This window comes from Castor canadensis, chromosome 8, assembly GCF_047511655.1.
Source record: "Castor canadensis chromosome 8, mCasCan1.hap1v2, whole genome shotgun sequence".
Taxonomy (NCBI): Eukaryota; Metazoa; Chordata; class Mammalia; order Rodentia; family Castoridae; genus Castor; species Castor canadensis.
In genome coordinates this window covers 117612807-117620594 of record NC_133393.1, presented here as the reverse complement: position 1 = coordinate 117620594, position 7788 = coordinate 117612807, and positions in this window count along the sequence as shown.

Genomic DNA, 7788 nt, shown 5'->3' with positions numbered 1-7788 from the left:
TTGTTCCCTTCCCCCAATAAAGGTGCAAACCAAACCAGTTCACCTGAGAAAGCCCACAAATCCACAGCCAATGAAAAGAGCCCACCTAACCCAGAGTTAAAACATCCATAAAAGACCCATTCTTTACCTGAGCAGCGAGCTACCAGTTTCCAGGCTCTGCAGCACTTCTCTAGCTGTATCCTTTCCTTTCTCGCTAATAAATCCTACTTCATATACTAGCTTTGGCTCACGAGTCAATCAGCTTCCTCATGAGCCAGTTCTCTGGCTTGTGAAAGCAAAGACCCAGGACACTGGCCCACAAACCTACCACCAGAACCTAACACCAGGAGTTCCAAAACTTTCATTTAAAGTAGGACTACTTGATCAGGACTCAATTACAAATGTATAAATTCAAGGTCTAAAATCAAGAAATCAATCAGCAATACTTGGTTTTAAGATTGTTGTCCAAATAATCCAGAATATGCATATGTTTTTTAAAAATCATGCTATCCACATTAAAATATAAAATTTTTAAAACTTCCAAATGTTTCCATGCTTACTTAAGTCCTTGCAGGATCCAATGTTGCCTAATACAAATTTCTGTGATGATGAAAATGTCTCATTTTTTCACTCTCAAGTAGAGCACACTAACAATGTTTGCCTATAGAGTAACAAAATATAGCTAATGTGACTGGCAAATTCAATATTAAATTTTGTTTCAATTTTATATATTTAAATTTAAATACCCATATGTGTTTAATGGCTACTGTAATGGCCAGCACTTATGTATCTGTGTGTGTGTGTGTGTGTGTGTGTATTTTGAACTCCATCAAATTCTGTCTGTCCAAAACACTACTAAAACAAGTAGCATAATAAATTATTCCGACAATGTAGTAGCTTCATAAACAAGCATTTTTGAGCTTACATTTTCCATGGACCAGGAATTTAGGACCAATTTAGCTGGGTTGCTCTGACTCAGGGTTTCTCAGGAGGATGCAGCTGGCATGTTTGCTGGAGCCCTGATCTTCTGAAGGTTTCACTGGGGCTGAAGGATGAGCTCATGGCTTGTTCATGTGGTTGTTATCAGAAGGCCTCAGTTTCTTCATGGTTGCTGGCAGACACTTCATTTCTTTGCTAGGTGAATTTCTTCATAGGACTCCTTGATGTGGGCTCACCATATGCAGCTGGCTTCCTCTCAAACATGCCACCCAATTTTCCTTCAGTATGGGTCATGCAAGAAAGGAACTCAGAGTGCTTTTTATGACATTGTTTTCAACTCACACCCTACCACATGCTCTGTATTTGATTTATTAGAAGCAAGTTACTATGTTCTGATCACAAGAGGAGAGAAAATAGGCTCTAATTCTTAACGGTGAGAATATTATACAATTTGTGTACATAATTTAAAGTCGCCATAGATGTTGTAACTTATGTAAGGTAATAGAGCTAATAAGAGACCTGCATTTGAACTTATTTCAGTTTAGTCTGGGCCCAGTGTTTTAATCATGGTTTTCCACTAAGAATAATCACACATTGAAATACATGATGTCTTGGGAACATATTTAGAAACGAAATGCAATCAAAACTCAAGTGTCTACCTGAAATTTCATTGATTTTTAAAAAGGCATGCAGTTTAAAAAAATCTATTTGTTAAATTTCCAAATGGTATTTTACATCCTAATGTAATCACTAAAAAATGTTCCTCTTCACTAAGAATTTGGATATACATTATGCTCGGAAAGAAGACAAAAAAGAGCTGTTACTGGAGCTCAAGAGCAGAGCACTTGTCTAGCATGCACAAAGCCTGGGTTCAATCCCTGGCACCATGCATCAATCAATCAGTAAGGTATCTGGAATTCCAGGATCCAATGTCATACTAGAAATGTTAAGAGGCACGCAAACTGCTTTTGCTGAAAAGCACTGATGCCTTACTTGGGCTCACAAATTAACTGAAAACTGGAGAAGCTTGGAATCCCTGCCTCCATTTTGTATCTGTCTTTGCTCTAGGTCATTCTCTTTCCATTCACTTTGCAACCACCTTGGATTCCAGAAAAAGGACAAAACTGGTAACATCTTTAAGATAAGGGACTAAAACTAAAACTTCCCATAAGGAACACCCCTCCAAATGAGGACAATTACTTATAATGCTGATGCTGTACCCTGGAGCAGGAATAATCATCTCCTGGGAACCAGATTGCTCCCTTCAAGTGATGACAGTGATAACATCTTCTCTGGATCCCCTCTGGGAACCCTTGGATTGAGATAATGGTCAATCAGAACACACCTGTGACTGGGACTGTTTATGCATACCTTGTCACCTGCCTCCAGTTCTTTTGTCTATTTAAACCTATAGCTCATGTCTGTACCCCGAACATGGCTGAAGATGAGCTGCCTCTTCCTATGGCATGTCCCAAGCCATGTAATAAACCCCCTTTCTCTGCCTTCACCATGCCTCTTTATTTGGTGTTTAGGTGCAGGCAGCCAAACCTGGCATATGGAATCTCAAGAGTTTAGGCCTTGGGTCCAAAAGTCCTGTTTCAGAAAGTCCAGTTATGCTTCTCCCTTCCAGGAAACTGCAGAGTGGCAGCCATGCTCAAACTCCTCTGTGATGGTTCTTCATATAATATTATTTAAGATTATCTAAACTGTCCCAGTCAGAGAAGCACAGTTCAAATGATGCTTCCAGTCTTTACCTGACCTTTCAAAAATAAAAAGATTCAAGTACATTGTTGACAAGAATTCTTACTAAAGTCCCCTATCTTCTATTCTCTAGTGCCAAGACATGCCCTAATCCTGACAGAAGAATTCCTGCCATCATCTATGCCTTCCCATGCAGGCTTTTCTTCCTCTCTTCCACTTTTCCCACAATGGCAGTTTTCACAAGAGCTTTACTTTGGGTCTATTGCCTCTGAGGAGTACATTAGCTATCCTTTTCTTCTTACTAAAATGGTTGGGGGTGAGTGTGTATCTTCTATTTTCTTCTTCACAGAAATGCCAATGACTTGAAAGGCAGAAGAAAGGGCAAAATAATGTATTAATTCACAAAGTTCCTTCAGAGCAAGAGAGAAAGAGAGAGAGAGAGAGAGAGAGAAAAAGAGAGAACCATGTGTTTCACTGTTTTCTCTGCTACTCTGGACACAGCCAACTGGACCAAGAACTGCTGTCTGACACAAAAGCAGCCATCCATAGGCTGGAAAGGAGTCTGAGAAGTGGCTGGATAGAAAAAACAATCCAAACCGAGAGATTATACTTAATGGTTATTGGGAAAACCACTCATCCCCTTTCTTTCAGGAAGTTTAACAGTGAAACACTTAGCAAGGAAATAAAGTAGTAAAGACAGCAGAAGCAGAGACAAAGACCCACAAGGCAGTAAACAGGACATGAGATCTGAGGCAGAGAGAGGGGAAAATAGGTGTAAAAAAAGTCTAATTAACTGGTACAATTGAAGTGTGCCCTTTTCCTTGCAATCCACAGGAATCTAATATATCTATTCAAAAGAATAAAGATGGTCTTTTCTTTCAACAACCTTTATTTAGGGTTTATGGTTTTACTTTTTAAAAGTCTTAATGTCATGTCGGCCCTAGCCTGGATTGTTTTTGTGGGATGGTTATTACGTAGCTTGCACTGTTCTAATTGCTGTGGACGTACGAATGTATCTCTACCATTGTCATCTTATATGAAGATATTAAGATATATAATGTAGAAATAACTTACTCCAGGTCATAGAACTAGTAAGTAGCATAGGTGGTGTTTGAGTCAGTCTGTGTTACTGTAACAAGAACCATAAACTGGGTAATCATTAAACAACAGAAATTTACTTCTCATAGTTTTGGATGCTGGAAAGTTAAAGATCCAGTGTGCTGGTGCTGCTCTCTGCTTCCAAGAGGACCCTGTAGTGCTGCCACCTCTGGAAAGAATAAAGGCTTTGTCCTCACACAAAAGGACAGAAAACAAAAGGGCAGGAATGCTAGTTTGCACCAGCTAATTCCATTCATGAGGGCCTATGGCTTAGTCACTCTGAAAGGTCCTACCTCTGCCTTTGCATTGGGAATTAAGTTTCAAAGCAAAGTTTGGAGATTAGACAAAGTGGTCCCAAAGATGGCTTCTAACTGTTGTATTCTTCTGTTACTCTAAATGAAACAGAGTTTCCTATTCACTGTAAGATAATTTCCTAACATCTTATCCTGATATGTAGCACCCCCTTAACCTGGATCTAATTCCTTTTCTTTAACATTTATACTCCAGCCTCTCCTCTCACAGTTCCCCCAACACATGCAGTCTGAAAGTTCCCTTTGTCTCTCTGTCCTGTCTGTTCTCTTGCTTTGTCTGTCTGCCTCTCTGTCTCTGTCTCTCTGTCTCTGTCTCTCTGTCTCTGTCTCTCTCTCTCTCTCTCTCTCTCTCTCTCTGTGTGTGTGTGTGTGTGTGTGTGTGTGTGTGTGTGTTTGTGTCCTTAAACTAGAAATCCTAACTGAATAGGGATGGGATCCCAGAAAAAAATGGCACATGAAGAGCAGCAGGCCTCCTAACTGCCAAAATCTGAAATCTGAGTCAGTACAATCTTACTTTGATGAACAACGTGGTCTTGCAGACTGTGTTCTAAGTGTTTATTTAGGCTCTCAGCTGAAGAACAAGGAAAATGAAATTTAGTGCTGAACTGTGTGAACATGGCCTGATTCTTGGATAATTTATTTTTTATGACAGATTCCATTTTCTGCTTCTGGCGTGATTACATGGGAGCACATTTGCCCGCCGAGAATACATTTGTGTCTTTTACATGGGCTAACTCAGTGGTAACATTTAATTTCTGCAATATTATTCACTTATCAGACCAAAAGATAAGACATACTCAGAATGACTAAGTTCATTGAGATATTATTACAAGAATCAGTCTTGGAAAATGTTAGAGAATGAAAAATATTGAAATAGCCCATCTATATATAATATACTGTAGTGTCAGTATATTAGAAGAATGAAACCTGTTGAAATTGTTCTAAGAAAAGGGGAGAGGGAAAGAGAGAATGACAGAGGGGGTAAATATAACTAAGATATATTGTAAGCACATATGTAAATGTGCTTACACGTAAATATCACGATGTATCCTCCTATACAGACATTATATGCTAATAAAAATTTTAAAAACAAGACTTGAGGAGGGCTGAGGGTGTGATTCAAGTGATAAAACACTTTCTAATAAGCACGTGACCCTGAATTCAAACCTCAGAACATTTAAAGTAAAAAAATTGATTTGAGGGTAATTATTTCTTTTAAACTGTATTGTATGCTCCCACTAATCTGCTTTTCTTATTCATGATTCTTTATTTTTGTCCTTAAAACAGATGACACATATTTTCATTCCCTTGGGTTCCCTATGTTCAGTAGCCTTTAGTAAAGAAAAGCATGAAAAATTCAGAAAATCTATAAGATACTCTTCTCCTTCTGGTAAACAAATTTTGGAAAATTATTTCTACTGACTTTGAAAACAAATTTCTTCTCATGTCCTGGCCAACTTTTTGGTTAAAGTGATTTTTAAATATCAAAATGATTCATTAGAAAATTAATTTTCTCTAGAAGCTAACACAAGACTATATATTCAGTATTAGTTGAATATTTATTGTGTATTATATACAGAATGCTAACAAAGATGACCAAAAAGACAAAATAGCTAGCTAGCTTCAAGTTTCTTACTATCTCCTCTTTCTAATCTTTCTATTACAGTTAAGAAGTATGCAAGCATGGGTTCTATGAAAGATGCTACTATGATTTTCAAGCTACCCTTTCCCCCTGATAAATATAAATACCAATCTGAAAACAAGAGACACTTAAATTCATTCAGTTGTTGATGGAGAAGCAGGGAATGGCAGGCTGTCCATCTTCTTCCACTGTTGCAGAGACCAGTTAAAGCTGCTAAACTGTTTTTTAATACAAGTACATTGAGATCACTCTGCTCTCCTTTGAAGGCACCATACCAGCTGCATGTCTTATCATTAATGCAAATCATTCCTCCTGCTCTGAAGAGGTAGATGGAAGAAGTAAGTCTTTCAAGATCAGGTTCGGCCTAGAGAAAATCTGGGGGAAACCTGGTGTCTTAGTCTGTTTTTTGTTGCTATAATCCAATATCTAAGACTGGATAATTTCTAAAGAAAGTTTATTTTGGCTCATGATTCTATTGGATGGGAAGTTCAAAGGAATGATGAACTGGTGGGCGTCTGCTTGCTCCATGATAAAATAGCGGAAGGCATCACATGGAGAGACAGAACAAGCATGCCAGAGACAGTGTGCTTTTATGACAAAGCCACTCCCACAATAACTCATGAACCCGTTAATCTAAGAACAAATTAATCATTCATGTGGGCACTGCCCTCTTGACTCAATTACCTCCCATAGTCTAGCCTCCAAACAACATTAACATGAATTTGGGGATTAACTTTCAAATGCATAAAATCTGGGGGACATGTCAAACTATAGCAGTTGGCTAATAGTCTTTATATGGGATTTTTACAAATGAAATATGTTTGGCTCCTGGGGCCTTTTACCTTTACCCTTCCTTTCAAGAATTCATAGGCCTTTTTTTTAATTTTTTGTTTTTGTACAAGCCTCTTGCTTTTTTGGGTGGAGGTACACAGAGAAAATTTCCTTTGCACTCTTCTGGTGAAATTTCTATTCCTTATAGAGCAAAAGTAAAATGTTTCCTTTTCATTAGCACTTATTATATCTTTAAATTCAACTACTAGGGTTGGGGATGCAGCTCAGTGGTGAAAGGGGGTGCTTAATATACACAAGGAACACATTTATACGAGTTTAATCCCCAGCACCACAGAATAAATAAATTAATAAAATAAATTCAACTACTTACGTACTTAATGGGATTATAAATGTTATGTGTTTGATAAATCAGTGTCTTATCTTTACAAACAGATAATTATTAAAATCTATTTGGAAATGCTAAAACTTACATTAAAAAATGAAGAACACTGCTGTTTCCTTTGGAATTTTCCAATTTGTGTCCTATACATATTAAATAAGATATGCTTTTAACTAACTTATTACCCTTTGATTGCACAGAAGTATTTACTTTGGAATGCCAGAAACTTTTTCTTAGGTTTAAATATACGTTTTATATGAAGAGTAACATAGTAATTTCACAGAAATTTTCTAAAATTCAGTTGTGCTACTTTGTAGGCAGAGCTCCAAGAAGTTATTAATGCATCATGACATGCTAGAAGTTACTGAGGCAGGCTAGAAGCTGGAAAAGTTTGGGGCTCATGTAGGTTGCCCTGGGATGGCCCAGACCACTTGCATCTGGCTTGGAACTGCAATTATTGGGTGGGAATCTCCTGGGTCTGCTCTCCCCATGGGTTAGTGTAGCTTTTAAAAGCACCTGAAAAAGAATAGTATGCTCTCTTTGCTGGAGGACTCTACGTGCACCCTACCATGCTCTCTTTGTATTTCTCTTTCCCTACCTTTTAATAAACCCCATTTATACTCACGCATTCTGCTTGGAATTTTTTTATGCTGGAAGGCAAGAATCAAAGTCTTCTGAAAACACCATTTGCCATCAACAATATGAGTTACAATTTTTTTTATCCGTGGTCTTTTTTTCTTCCAAATTAATACTTGAGCTAATTTCCCAGTAAAAGGTAATGGTATAAAACTGCTTGCAGCATTTATTTTCAAATTTCTACTTCATTTGTGCCTTATAGATGTTGAGATCTGCAACTTGACCTTTCTTTGAAATTAATGGTCACATAGTAACTGTAGGTCAGATTCTAGTAGTATCAATATTTGCTTGGCTGGAGAAATGTTTTCATC